Source organism: Semicossyphus pulcher, unplaced genomic scaffold, assembly GCF_022749685.1.
Source record: "Semicossyphus pulcher isolate SPU_LCO1_2020_fin unplaced genomic scaffold, fSemPul1.0.p SCAF_3, whole genome shotgun sequence".
NCBI classification, from domain to species: Eukaryota; Metazoa; Chordata; class Actinopteri; order Labriformes; family Labridae; genus Semicossyphus; species Semicossyphus pulcher.
Window position 1 is genome coordinate 30,834,230 of NW_027211704.1, and position 16,038 is coordinate 30,850,267.

General features: G+C 43.1%; 1 long non-coding RNA gene across 1 annotated transcript in view; it reads right to left on the minus strand.

Moving 5' to 3' along the window:
* Positions 1 to 6,046: 6,046 nt before the first annotated feature.
* Positions 6,047 to 16,038, minus strand: part of LOC138605383 (uncharacterized) — a 43,956-nt gene continuing 33,964 nt past the window's right edge. The window contains exon 3 of the long non-coding RNA XR_011309320.1: positions 6,047 to 6,147. This is a non-coding gene — a long non-coding RNA (uncharacterized lncRNA). The remainder of the gene's footprint in view (positions 6,148 to 16,038) is intronic.

The window sequence follows — 16,038 nt, forward strand, 5'->3', positions numbered from 1 at the left end:
CATCCACTGAGGTCATTTGGGGATAATCTCTACCCTAAATACATTCCAGTTGACTTCCACAATCAGCCACCTCTCTTCACCGGGCTCTGCTAAATGCCACGGATTCCTCTTGGAGGTGAGCATGACGGTGCTTCAGCCCAGCTTTAGTGCTCCAGGCGGGGAGGAGACACCGCAGCCCAACAGCCGGTTATGGAGCTCGAGAGGGAAACATTTTTTATGAGCTGCTTATAATGCAAATGTAGTCAATATTTCAGGATATGTCATGGGGGAGGGTAGACCGCGTGAATCTGTGGGCGTGTGTGTGTGTGTGTCTGTGGCTGCACTCTAAGTATCTGTGCAAGTTCATATTGTTAGAAGCCTCAGTGCAGGGATATGTGTGTGTCTGTGTGAGAGAAGGCCACAGTGCGTCACATAATCTAATGTAACAATGATAACTACAGCGAGCTACCGTTCAGTGTAATACAGTCTAAGAACCATAGCACTGTCTAAAGCTATGAGTAATCTCCAACAACAAACCGCTCTGGCACGGTAGACCACCCTGAAGGTGGACTTGCCATCGTGGTTTTGGCCACCCTCTGTGAGCGTGCCCGTATGAAGCCGCTGCTGGGTGGAGAAAGGCATGCTGGTCCGACAGAACTGACAAACGGAGGAACTTCATGGAAAAGAGATGAGGATTAAAAACGAAACACAGATAAGAGCTCTGCACATTCCTGCCTGAATCCAGACTGCATAAATGTTGTTTACTTCCCAACTGACAGCGTGTGTTTGTGAGTGTGCAGCAGAGACATGAAGAGATATCATCACTGTGACTTTCTTTCACCTCTGCCTGTTTTACAAGCCTGAGGTGTACAAGCAGGTGCTGAAGGACTCAGGTGTTAGTCTGGTTATTAAGCAGCAGAGGTGAAGAAGGATGGAAGGAGAGGTAAAGAGAGGAGAGAGGAGTTACGCCTCCTATTTACCGCCCACCCTTCAAGTCTGTCAGTCACTCCATGAAGACTTTTCTCATATGAACTCCAGACAAAGTCAGTAGAAACAGATATACAACAGGCAATTGTCCATGTTGGAGGTGCTCTCACCTTCTGGAAACTCTCAGTTCGGTTAAGGCGAGTGGTGGCAACTGGGTAGAGCATGCAAGGTATGGAGGTGTACTGGTATGTGGACGGATGTAAAATCAACTCTACAGGCAGGCAAAAAAAGAGCAGAAGCAGCTAACACGCCACAGACTTTGTACTTAGGGGCAGGTTAAGTCCAGTTCAACTGATACAGACTCACATACAGCTCCTTTGGGTGATTTCCAGACATGTTCAGGGTCGCAGTGCTTGTGATAAAGGGGCTTTACTGCCAATAGTTTTCCCGAGATCTAGTTAAAGATACTTCTAAATTCTTTTCTCCCCAACCTGTCTCTGGATTACACTTTACATCTTTGGTGCATTTTAAACAAACAGTTTTTTGTATTTAGCCATTAATCAGTAAACAGACTGAGACATTTAAAAAAAAAGGAGGTCTAAGTGTAATCTCAGTTGGTCCATAATTTCAAAAGATAACCCACTATTTAGGTAATCTACTGAGTTGAACTGTCAAGAAAGCAATCCCCTTAAAGCGATGTAACACAGACTGTAAATAAGACGTGGTTGTAGCCACTGTGACAGTTTTTGGGATACCATGACCACATTTGGACGAGAGAGTTGCTACCATATGTATAAAAAGATGGACGACATGACAGCTCCCTAAAAGTGAAGCCAAATCGTCTCTAGGGCCTCATGCTGACTGGCTGCAGTGTAGGTCATAAAGCCCCCCTCCTCCATGTTAGGAGATGGGACATGAGTCAAACTATAAAATCAAAATACAAAATACACATCAATTACATTTTGCTGAAACATGGTTTCTGTCATTATAGTTAGTTCTTATCATGCTGATTTACGTGTGTTCATTTTTCTGTCCAGTTTAGTTTTAAGTAGTTATTTGATGCTATGAAAAGGATGATTGAGAGCTCGGTTGACAAATACTGCAGTCGATCTGTTCTGGATTAGCAGAGTGGAGGAGGAAGGCGAGAGGAGACGTAACTAAAACAATCACTACAGTCATTGAAGTTTCCCTATCTGTGAACGTCTGCTTCAGACCGACACAAAGTTGCTGTTCTGCTGTTAAACATGCCGACATGCCAGAACTTTGGCGTTATTTTCGGTATGTTAAGTGTGTGTTTTGTTAGCGGAAGCAGCTCCACCCGCCGATATTTACTCTGCAACTCTGGCATCAAATAACGTGAAATCGGAAGAAGGCAGCACCTGTACAATGACACCAGATGGAGACGTGTCATACATCGCCATGTCATGCTATGCCTCCATTCTGATTGACCAGTCGCCATCTTGTTTGCTAGACATCTTTTAGCAGCCAGTAAAGTTGCCCCCTGCTGGCCATCAGAAAGAATGCAGGTTTAAAGCACTTCTGCACTGGCGTCACTTTTGACACCATGAGGCAACATCCACTTCTTATATGCAGTCACTTAGTAACCATGTTACATATGTGCATCAGCATGTAAGTGCATCACATTTTCCTTGAGACATTGAAAAACAGTTAGCACAGAGGTGTCATTGTTTCCTCAATTAAATGAGTGAAACCTAGTGGCAAAGTAACCACACCTCCTCACAATGCAATAATATGGTACACGACGGCCCATTATTTACTACTTTCACATTATTTCTTTCTTTAAAAAAATGACATTCTGACTGACACAAATATACGACTCACTGACTGGCTATCAACATCCTTTGTCTGTCAATGGAAAATGGAAAAACAAATGAATAATGAAACTACTTTCCTCACTTCAGACTCACTCATCTAAACTCCATTTCTCACTCTGCTCTGTATATCATACTGGAGTCATGGAAGTACAGGTGCAAGAAGGCCTCTTTCACTCCCTCGCCATAAATAGTGCAGCATCTCTGCAGCAACTCTCGGTATTCAGAGTTAAATGCACACACAGGGAACATTTTCCTCTCAGCCCTGGCCTCATCTCCTACTGGGAATATATAGTAAAAATCTGCACAGCACAGCACAGCAGCTCGCTTTTAAAGGTGAGCCAGAAGGAACGGGGCTTAAATTATTTCTGTTAGACGAGACAATAGGGAGTGTAAAAATTTCAAAAGGTCTTGAAAATTTATCTGTGTTTGAAAAGAGCATGACTTTTTCCCTCTGGGAAGCACACAGCGAAGCTGCCTGTTATAGCTGTGGTTGAATTACTGCACAATAACGTCACTGTGTGTGCTGCTCGTTACATGGGGAAATTGTTTGGATTTTGTGGTTGTTGCAGTGTTCTGGGTAGAAGTTAAGTCATATTATGGTGAGTATTTTCAGCTGTGTGATGACTGAATGTTCATTGTGCATTCATCTAATGAGAGGTTTGAGGGACTGAAAGGCTTTCATTTGAAACCAGCAGAGGTGCCTTCACACTCTTCTTATGGCAGCTGGTGACGTTTACGGGCTAAAGCAGTCAAATACAAGCTGTGTAAGGCTGATGAACGCAGCGCTAATATGTTTGAGTACTTACTGAGCCCGTCAGCACAACATAATACAAAGATCAATAGAACAAATGAATGAAAACAGCAATTTACTTGAATGTTTTCCAATAACTGCGCAGTGAGTACTGGTGGATTCCATGAAACTGCACGTAATCTGAGGTTTTGTAAGAGCAGTAATTTGATTAATTTCTCAGCAAATTGCAGGTTGCAGCTAAAAAGCTACATTTTTTTAGGCAGCAGTGGGCTTGATTTTGCAGAGCCAGGTGGGGCTCTCATTTGTAACCTGCACAGGCATTAACACACCTACTGACACATAATGACTCGGCATTAATCACCTGGCAATTCATAACATATTAGGAAACTTCTGGAGCACTCCTACACGACTGACATAGGTGTCATTTTCTACGTAAGTAAAGACTTTATGGTAATTGAATATTCTGTGTACTGAGATGCTTGATAAGTACAGGCTAGGGCTGCAAGGTATTGGAAAAAAGTGACATTGCGACAACTTTTTATTATCACAGTGTGTTTTCATGTGCATATAAACAGTTAACAGTCATACTTATTATTTGTGACTTGTATCTAAATTAAGTCAATTTTCAACAAAACAAAACCCCCTTTTCTACTTTAACCACACTTGGTTCAGCGACACCCACATGAAAAGGCACAGAGAGCTCAGGTGGAGCGACACGTTTACTTATAAAATAAATCCAACTAGACTTGTGGGCTGCAGGTGTGTTATATGGAATGTAATCATACCATGTCATATAATTTTTAACAGTGTTCAAATGTATGTTTAATCAGCGTGATCAGCCTGACAGTGACGGTAACTTTCGGAAACGAAAGCTCACGTCTCCTACTTCCTGTCGACACACACAATCTCACACGTATGTGTGCTGCAGGGGAAGCCGCTAAAAGGAAACACTCCGCGGCACGTCTGCTCCATGAATGGCCTGTTTATGTAGCCAGGAGAACAAGTTGCCGCTGATAACGGGAATACACGCACTTATATATCACCTCGCGTAACAGTGCATCTGCCTCGTTCAGCCTGCCGACATGATCTGTGACGGCAGCAGCGTTGTGTGCTTGTTTACAGTTTACAGGCAGGTGACACACAGACTCTGCAGCACAGCGGTCAGTTCCCTCTGTGCTCTCAGATAGGGCTGCATTAATGTTACATCAGACTTTTTCTGTAGACTAGTCATTAAAAACGAGAAACTACCGAGTTTTCATTTTGCACCGAGCAACAATAAAGCAGCAGCTTGACGTGTTTCAGTTCATTTGCTTCACTATCGCACATCCTGCAACGTGACTGTTGCACATGCGCACATCGCAATTGCGATTGTTAGACGATAAATCGTGCAGCCCTGGTACAGGCCCAGATATTCAGTGCTGTTTTTGATACTTGGTGTTACAGACATCTGTTTGTTTCATCATAGATTTACAAAATATAGATTTCTCCTGCTTGTAACTTTGCAGCTTGCAAGGCAGCAACCTTTACAAGACTGTTTTTGTTTCATTTTGTGAAACTGCCACAATTCAGTGAGGTTAAGGCACCAAAACCAATGGGTTTGGTTTAGAAAAATATCATGGTTTTGGGCTAAATTATAATAATAAATCAAAGTTTTGGTTTAAAACAGGACACTGTGCTGTTATGGTCACAGAGCTAACTGAAGGCACCACGCACATTCTGCTGAAATGATCTGTATTTACGGAGAGCCATAACCAGCCCCAATGAAACTGTGATTTAAAGAACAATTATTCTAATTAATATATTTTAAGTAGGTGTTTGTATCATGTTCTAAAATTTCATCCACTGGAGAGTTTTTTTGTTATTTTAGTCAAAGAAAATATGCTAATACCCAGTAATATAAGAGGTACACTAATATATTGAAATTGCATTGTTCATGAGGCGTGAAACTCATGTAGCAAACTGGCACCTGCATTGAAAAGCTTAAATGATGCCCACATGTAGACACAACGGGGAATAAATGGAAGAAGAAAACTAAGGTGCTGGGTTTAAATGATACTTCAAGGTGGACAAAGACAGCAAGACCCGCCTGTACAGATTCACGCAGGAGTAATGTGTGTGTGTGGGTATGAATGTGTGTATGTGTGTACAATTGTTGGATGGTGAAGAAATTCTACAGTCAAGTCTCGAATCTCCACTCATTCATCATTGTGCTCCAGACAGCACAAGGGTCAACCCGCTCCACACACACACACACACACACACACACACACATACACCTCATTATACGGGAAGGCAGGGGATAACAGCACACACAGCCGCTGCTCTGAAATCACCCAAAGCATCAGTCACATCTAAACAAGGTCTGAGCGACCTGACCTTGGAGGCAGGCAGCACTGTGCTTTCATCTGGCCAGGAGGCAGGAACACAGGTAGAGACAGGAGCCAACAGAGCAGCTGGGACTGCAAAGCTAATTTACTAAAAAGAACACCCTCAATTTCACAGCATTTGTTAAAAAGAGCTGGAAACATAAAATCTGACCTGATCCACTGTGGTCCAGCGATGATGGGATGGAGGTTTATCCTCAGCCACACTTTCAGAAGAAGGGAGGTTGCCAGGTTCAGGACGGGGTGGCAGTCGATGGTGAGCAGTGACTTTCTAAAAAGAAGCAAAAGGACAAACATTTTCCTCATTAGTGTCTCAACTGCAAAAAAAAATAGATGATGCCAGTCAAACAGCAAAAAACCTGCTGGCCACTCTCAAGGTAGGAAAACATAACATCACAACTAATAAGAATCTTGCAATCCAACGAAGGAGAAGGTAGAACCCAATCCGCCCAATACAACACAAGTGTTTATCAATGAAAAATACATCATATATGGGAAAATTTAACCGATGCAAACACTAGGTAGAGACTAAATAGTACTAGAATTAACAGAAATGACCACAACATATGAACTAGGGCTGCACGATGTATCATTTGGGACTCCACAACCAGCTTGGTGACGGTACCTTTTGGAAACGAAAGCTCACCGTATCCTACTTCCTTTCAGCCCACACAACCTCACGCCGTGTGTGTGCTGCAGGTATACAACGCCACTAAAAGTAAACATCTGCAGCACGTCCGCTTCGTTACCAGTCCATACATGTAACCACAGCATTAACGAGTACCGGGACGAGGTGCCACACATAACTAAAAGCCTACCTTGATCATCCCACGGACATTATCTGTGACGGCAGCAGCGCCGCACGCACGTGTACAGTTTACAGACAGGTGAAACACAGACTACGCAGCTCAGCGGTCAGAACACTCTGTGCTGTCAGAGTGGCACTAATGTGATATCTGACGACTTTTGTAGATTAGTGATGGAAAATGAGAAAATGCAGAGTACACCTTTTGCACCAAGCAACAAAAGTAGCAGTTTGACATGTTGCAGTTAATTTGCCTCACAATCGTGCGTCCTGCGATGTGACTATTGCACATGCGTGCATCGCAATTGCAGTGGTTAAACGATTGGCTGCTAACCTGCCCAGTGAGCTCTAAACTAAGTAATTCGAACACACACACTCTGATGGCAACGCTTTGGGAGCAATGTAGAGTTCAGTAACTTCCACAAAGACACTTCAACATCCAGACTTGAGGAGCCAGGGATGGAAACGCCAATCTTCCCATTAGTGGACAACACTCTCAAGACATTGAGTCACAATAAAATCTCAACATTTACTGATGTTTTAGACGGGACTCGCTCATCTATCACCCATTGACCCCATGTTTATAGTAGCCAACTTGATCTTCCTACCGAGTCAAACCCCCTCCGTCTCAAGTAAGACCTCCACATTTGTTCATGATTACATGGGTAATGCACAAATAGTGTATTGCTTTCTTAGATATAAGTAAAAATAGTAACTAAGTATAACCTTAAATCTTTATATATTCAAATTCAAGTCAATAAAAACCACTCGCAGGAGTGAAGACAATTTTTACTTGGACTTTAAAAGCAAGGTCCCAGTCTGTGGTCCTGCGTGGAGGCAGCTCTGTAGACTGAACACTGGTTCAAGATCGCTTGGAAAGGGATCAATGATATAACACAGAGTCAGGCACACAGCTGCCCGAGCACTGATAAGCTGGGTGAAGTGTCAGTGTGTGTGTCACAACCTCCAACACACACGCAAACACACACACACACAAACACACACACACCTCTAACTCAGTGTTGTGACAAGCTGCCTCCTTGCAGCCCCGGGAGGTAAAACCAACGTCTCTCTCTTCACCCGGAGTAAAATCCATAACGTGCTACTCTTACAGAGATAAGCCTGGAGAGGCCACTGGTGCACCTCACCCCTCCATCTGCATGTAATGACGGCCCCGGCCAATTCCCAGTGAGACCAGTCCAAACCAAGCCAGAGTGAAGACAAGAAGATGCTCTTCTGTGGTGTGTATGTGGGGGATGATTAGGAGCTGGGACAGGTCACAGGCTTGATTTATGACTCATCCCAACCGTTGTGGGGCAATCAAAACGCACCAGTGGTCCCATTCTGCATCCATGTCCTCCTTCCCCCGGTGGCTTGGAAAAACAGGAGGACGTGTGCGTGTGTGTTTGTGTGTGTGTGTGCTGTGTGTTGGTTGATACTATGTGAGCATCTCCCTTCCCTTCTGTTCCAATACAGTGGATGGACTGCTACATTAAAAAGACAATAGGCACCCTCCCAGCCCCCATCAGTCTCCTGCTGGTACCAACAATGACTACTTTGTGCATCTGTGTCAGTGTGTGTGTGTGTGTGTGACATGGCTAAAAATGGCCATCACTAATCAGAGCTAACAAAAAGATGCCCATTAACATTACAGATGTCGCTAAATAATGACCAAACTGAGAGAGTGCATCACAAATTCGAGCCTTATTATCAGGACGTCGAGCAGCTGTTAAGACAGATAACATAGGAAGCCCATCACAGATATAAAAGCCTGTACCTTTAAAAATGAAAACTCCTATTGGATTGACCTGGAAGAAAAGTAAAGTCCTGTTAAACTGTGTTCACACCAATTGTGAGGTAAATCTTCACCGTGTGCCACTAGCCAACGTTTGAACGTGGGATTCTTTGTGTTTATTTGTGTTGGTAAAATACAAGCTGCAACATCTGGAGGAGCATACAGCTGGGACAATTTCACCACCTTCTCCTGGGCATTCATCTGTACTTAGGTGATTATTCCTGCTACTTTAGTCTGCCCAGTGCCCAGTCAGATGACCTGTACCAGGATTTCTTGGGTGGCTGAAGAGTGCCTGTCCATTTTTCTCTGGTGAATGGTAGTTTTATGTATCTAGCTGGTCACGCATTGGCTAAATCCTGGTTAACTAGAGCAGTGTAAAGCCAGAATACATACATTTTGCTGTGATTTATATGCAATTAAAGGGTTGAAAAGTAATGCCATCCCAGCTCCCAACAGCGTGATCTGAAGATGATTTAGCTTCTTACTGATCCCTATAATCAGACATCTGCATGTAAGTTCAGCTACCAATCTGCTCTAGATCTAAAATTTTACTTGACACGAATTCCCTTGAAGCTGTGTCACGAATGCTGTTCAGTGTTCAGATTTCCCGACTTCCTCGAATGCATCAGATCGATCTGTTCAACAAACAAGCATTTTAAAAGTTTTCTTCTCCGCTTGAGGACAGACCTGACAAAGCTTGAATTTTACCGCATCATGATGTTGAAATTTCGGCAAAGGTAAGACCCGTTAATAACAAGCAAATCACAAGAAAACGGTTTATTTTTCTTTGACAGAGCAGCACGCGGAAAAGGAAGTCTTGACATGAAGACATTTATCGCTAACCTCCCGGCGCGTTCACCGGTGACCCCAGAGGCTATATCGTCTCAGACTATAGCGAGATAGAGATTGGGAGAGTCCCAGACTCTGCCGAGCTTGGGCGACTCAATGTTCCAAAAGTTGCTCGCTCAAGTTGATAAAAGTTAATTTATACATTTCTTTACATTGACTTTGTGTGTTAATGAGCCACACACACACAAAAGAAACCTTTGCTTTTGCATTGAACACACCGATACCTTATTAACAGGCAGAGTTTCACAGGTTTTATGATTATTTTTTTGTTTTAAATACTATCGAGAGATGATCCAACAGCTACAAGTTACAAGTATAAATCACAATTGTTGTGCTTACTCAATAGTTCTTTTCATTAGTATGTTTACAGTGATGGATGCAACAAAACACAAAACCACACACCAACACAATACAAGACAAAACATATTGATAGTTTTTTGGTGTGATAGTTTGTCCCCTGCTGTGCCACAGACGAGCTCCTTTATAGATCAATAAAGAGGACGGACTGACACACACACACAGACTATAGCATCAGCCTTCACTATACAGCCTCCTCCTCCTCCTTGTGCAGGATCAAAGCCCTTCAGCCGAGTGTACAGCTCCTTTCTTGCAAGTTGAAACAGGATAATCACCAGTCAGGTTAGTGTGCATGCTTGTGTGGTTTTGGCCTACAAGTACACAATCAGACAACAAAAGACCTCCAGCCAGAGAATACAACCACACCCTGTGACTGCCATAGACGATCAGCAAACACATCTCTCTTTGCTCTTGTCTACAGTGGCAGGGGTATTATCAGTCTGCGCCCTTAAAGTTACAGCGGACGACATAGCTGGCTCCGATTCCTTTTCCTGTTGACTTATTTTCATGAAAATGTTATTTCTAATATTTTACTTATTTTTTTTTAGACAGAGTTCTTCTGACAGTCATCACACTTCCATGACCTGAGAGACGATCTACCAGGTGGCCTCTGGAGGGGAGCCACCTCTGTCGTGCATTTGCTGTAAACCTGAAGCCTTGTTAACTTGGAATCACAAAGACAAACACTGAGTTTGTAGACTCTCTTTGGTTAACTTTCCAAGCAGGCAATTTTCAGTTTTATTTCAGACAATTGTGCCTTTGTAGTCCTGGTCATCATTCTCAATGAAATGATTACATTTGTGGACATGGCAGCAAACAAAGCTTCAATCTTTAGAGCGCTAAAATAGAAATAATCTGTCAGAGCCGCCATGAGTATTTTTACTTATTTCTTTTTCTTCTTTTTGTGCTTTTATTGAGAGAGAGGAGAGTAGATAGTTTCGGAAACAGGGGAAGAGAGAGTGGGAATAAAGAGTGGCAAGGAGCCGACAGTAGTTAAGACAGGGCTGCCACATCGAGGACTGAGCCTCTGTACATGGGACACACAGTTTAGCCGCTGAGCTCAGCTGAGTCCTTTCTTATTGGAAAATGCTTCATATGCAGAGAATCTGTACAACCTAAGCTAAAAGATTATTTAAAGTGATAATCTCAGAGATTTTCATTGAAATAAATGTCAGTTAAGTCACTATCGCCGCATGAGGGAACACAATGGTGACTGAGTCTATGGCCCACTGATGAAAGCCTTTGCATTTGCAGTATTACCGAAAAAGTGGCGCCCAGTTAGTGGCGCGTTTTTCATCAGCCAGCAGTGGTTGCCAGAGAGGGTAGGCGGAGCTAAGCGGCTGCTTTTCCGGTCTCTGCAAGTGTTGCGAGTAAACAGTAATCTACTATGGCTGAACAAACAAAGAAAAGATGGATGATTACAGATACAACTTCAAAAATGAGTGAAAATCCAAAACAAAAAGAAACAAATTCAACGCTCAGATGAAGGCAAACAGTCTAAAAAGGAAAGCGACCGTCAGCAAGGAAAATGCAACACTGTCTGGATATCTGGGAAGTCGGCTCCCACAATTACCGTTTATCGCCAAAGAGAATCTTCCAGATTATCACTTTAAGTCAATTAACCATAATAATTGACTTGTGTGTGGAAATTGTGATAAATGGATAATTACTAAAATTGTAACATGTTTTCCATCAGATTGAAAGAAAACAATTCTGAATGAAAAGAAGAACAACATCTGACATCTGTAGTTGTACATTTACAATTATTTTTGTAACACTGGGTTGTAATTGGAGTGTGAATTTATGATTTAAGGCCAAAATGTTGAAGATATTCGCCTTAAGTGTTCATGACACATTGTCTTCACAGTGATGCAAACGACGGACAGCTGACACGGAAACATAAAGCCCTCGGCAACGGCTGTCGCCAGCGTGGAGGCATTTAAAACAAGTGAGAGGATTTCAGAATCTCAGTGTCCCAAATCTGCAAGACCTAATTAAAAGGATTGACTGGCTCCTAACAGTAGCTCTTGCATGTGTTGATGTGGTTCAGTCCCACGCCACTAAGAAACAACATGTTTACTTCTTTGTCTGAAACCAACAAGGAGACGGAAATATTTGGATTGGCTGTTTTAAGCTCCACAACAACTCCCTGTGCTGTATCTTACCCCCTCTTTTGTCAACGTGTGTGTGTGTTTGTGTGTGTGTGTGTGTGTGTGTGTGTGTGTGTGTGTGTGTGTTTGTGTGTTTGTGTGTGTGTGTGTGTGTGTGTGTGTGTGTGTGTGTGTGTGTGTGTGTGTGTTCTGGGTGCTGCCTTGGTTATGGGAATGATATTGAAGGATGGACAGCCTATTTTCACAGTCTCTCCCACACACTGTTATCTGCACAGTGGCCTGACAGCAGCCTAAGTACTAGTCATTACTCTGTCCTCCCTGCTGGCCGGCTCTGATAGGGCCAGACTCACAGCAGCAGCAACGCCATGACTGATGCTGCACACATGTCCACACCAGTAAAGCGCTCCACATGTAATCACACATTACAGAGTAAATTCATGGAGAGTTAAACTGAAATCCATTTTTACAGTAGTTTGTTTGCACTGAGGTGATGTTCAGAAGCTGACAGCTGTAGTAGAGCTGCAGCTTCAGTGTCAGCGAGTTTGGGTTTGCTGTGTGTCTCCTCATGCTGTGATGTAGATGTGTTTACACAGCCAGTAAACAGCAGATGAGGATACAAAGTGTGTTTGGTTTCACAGGCTGCTGGTCCTTTGGAACTGTGGGCTTTGAAGGTGTCAGGTAACAGATGCACAAGCTGGCAGTAAACCAGAGACCAGCAATGACACACTCAAACACACACACACAAAAAACTAGCTAATCAACATGTTAACAAAAATGCACAGTCACACTACAGTGCGGCTCCAATTCCCAAATGTCTTCATTAATTTTTCTTCCCAGCGGCGAGACCTCTGTGGTCCGGCCGGTTCTCTGAGCTCTACAACTACCATCAAAGACGAGCGGCTCCGCAAGCAGTCTGCTTTTCCAATCAGCTTCCTTCAGGCTGTGTGCACAATCGGTTCAATTGGCCGCTCTGTTCTCTTGTGAGTTTCAAGAGTCGGCATGTTAGCAGGGTCATTATGGAGACTCAGCACCCCCCTGCTGTGATAGGGCCCACACGCCCCTGTTTAATTGCCCTTCCATGCTACAAAGATTGTCCGGGGCATCCCATTGTTATGAAACGTGTTTGATCGTTTCATTGAAAATTAAGTATTCTGTGAGCTTTACTGCGTCTCTAGCTAACATCACACAGAACTGACTGATAATGTCGCAGTCCTCCAAAAAAATAAGGTCCAGTAGGCACCCTTAAAAGTCCACGTTGTTGGCGCATTTGGGTTGAATCTGTAACTTTTTCAGGAAAGCAAAGTGACATTGCATCAATGAGCTAGGCAAAGTTAAGCCCCTGACTCACAAAAGCAACATCTGAGGACACGCAACAATGAAGGCCAACTGTTGTGACGCCTGATGTCTCCCTTGTCTGTGCCAAGAAGTTGCACTTGAACACACCACCAAGGCTACAGCAGGCCACTAACTAGCTGATTTGTTCTGCTATTGTGTGAGAGGAAATAAACCTCCTTACCTGCTGGTGGCTGTTTTCACTACTCAACATGCAAAAAGAGAAACTTTGTTATGACAAAGCAGTATGCCTACCGTTTTCAAACCACTCCAACTCACCAATCAGACGGTTTCGTAATAGAGCTACCTGTCATCACTTCTATGTCTGATAAGAGGGTACATAAATCACTGGCCTTGTCAGCCTTTGATGTTTTGCTTGTGGAAGATGAAAGGACTAGTCGTTCGCCTGATTTCCTCGATCCTGTTTCTCTTCTTGTGCACGGATTCAATTAGCTGAACAGCCAATCAATTTTATTCCTCTCAACAACGGGCTCCTCCACCAATTAAGCATGCTCAATTTGCCAAAAAGTCGCAGACAAGGGTCGATTACCGCAAACAGTGAAGGAAACACAACAAAAACAAAGGCCAAACATGCTAGCTGACACACTGACACCCAACTATAGCAAATAGCTCACTGCCTGCCTGGTGTGTAAGGGTCCTGAGCTAGTCATATGTGAGAGAGCGCTCATTCCTGATACATTATCTTTGTAACTTAAACACCTTATTTCAGCTGACTAAGCGAAGAGAAAACATTTGTTTTGGTGATAACTTCCCAGACCACTGAATTCCTGTAGTATAAACTGCTGTATGTGTGTCTTGGCATGAATGTGTTACTCGAGCCTGACTTCCTGGATCGCATTTCATTGTCCCATCAGTACTTGAAGCAACATGTACCCACACATTTTTTCAACAAAAGATACGGCAATGTTATAGCTTAATTTCCTAAAAAACTAAGCGGGTTGAAATTCAAGGTCTTGGCTGCTTTGCATTACTTTTTTAACTCTCTATAAACGTAAAAAAAAAAACATAACTATATTTTTCATATTAAAAGCTAAAAAAAAACAAACGATCTAAAAACGGTCAAGAAACAGCTTGATAATTTAGACCACATGTTCCCACATGTGATGAAAAGCTATGATCCTGTTACAAAAGTGGTTCATAATCGGTGTCATTGTTCATTTCAATTTCCTCATTTACAATATGAAGGCAGAACATTCAGCCCACGTTGGACAGTACTATATACATAGGGGTGGGAATCACAAATCACGGTACGATGCAAGGCTCACGATAGAGTGATTCTGCAATAATCGATATATTGCAAGACAATTCTAAAATGATAAATCACGATATGTGATTAACTGAAGAATACAAAATGCCCCTAAAAGAGTGAAGTGCAGGATTAATGTGTTCCTTCGCTGCAATTGGGTGTCGGTTTCACTGAATTTGGCACATAAAATAAAAATGTACAATAAAATATATTTTTTATATAATAAAATGTACAGAACAATAGAACAACTGTAGAAACAAATTAGAAAGTGGCTGGTCAGACCGATTCATTTCTATTAACATGACCTCATTCGTGTCATAAGCGTCACCACAAGGAGTCATGAAGTACAGACATGGGGGGTCAAATTTGCAGGGAAATTTGTTAAGAGCGCCATATATTTGTAAATTAAAATATCGATATTTGGCGCCAGCCTATCGATAATTGTATTGCGCGAGTCAGGGCGACGATATATTGCCTAATCGACAATTCGCCCCAGCCCCTAATACACGCTCTTTAGACTAGAGGGGCTGTGGTCTTTGCTGCCTTTAATGCGGGCATTGGAATTTGAGTTTGAGTAGTTTTGCTTTTTGGCAGTTCTGCATTTTAGCATTTTCTGGCAGTCTGATGTTGATGAATGAGGGCGCACACTTTAACATCGTGTGTGTGTTAAAAAAAAACCTGGGACTGTGCACATCAGCACATTTTATCTCAACCGTCTGTTTTCACTGGGAATAAAAATGTGTCCTTTTAGAGGTATTCTTTACTCTGACTTACGTCATTACTTTACGATGGTGGGACTATGTATGTGCACTGTCTAAACTGCGTATTACCAAATGCCCTGTAGGATGATATGAGCGTAAATGTGTGCAAAACACTGAGATAGGGCTGCATCTGATCTGAAGCCAGTGCTGCACGTATAGGGGCTTTTCTATTATAGTAGGGTTTCGAGCAATGCCCTGAAGAGCCACGAGCAGGAGAGTAGCGATGGCACAACTCCTGGATGTGATGACACGTCTCTTTTGCGGGGGGTGGGGTGTTGTGTTTCTATAAATATCTTTTTGTATCCATAGACCTCTCCCACCATTAATTTCAGCACAAGAAGGCCGTAGTTTACAGACAGCTTTTAAAAGCCTGGTCATGTGGGCATCCTGCAGCTTTTCCATGCTTGGGTTTCTCTGTTAATGCTTAATTGGTCAGTGGTGTAACGCAGAGGGAAACAGTGAGGATGGGTTCCAATCTGCCAGCTGCCTCCCCCCCAGAGACCAGTGCCGGCGTCTGTGTGTAAATGTGCGCGCAGTGAGTTGGGGGGAGGGTGCCAAATGGCGAGTGTGTTGTTCTTTCATCACTGTGTGAGAGTGTGTGTGTGTGTGTGTGTGGGTCAATGGGTCAAGCCCGCTCCCTGGGGACTAGCGGACATTATTGATCAGCCTCATATGTGTGTTTAACTGTACCTCTGGGTATCATCTGGCCTCCATCCCTAATTTGTCCATTGTCTCTTTCCATCTATTCTCTCTCTTCATCTCCTCACTGTACCAACAAGCCTCTGCTCCATCCATTTCCTCATTGCCCCAACCTGCATTGCTTTTCTCTCTCGGCAGCTAATTTAGCTTTCTGTCTCTTTGCTCTTTCTCAGTCTGTCTATTAAT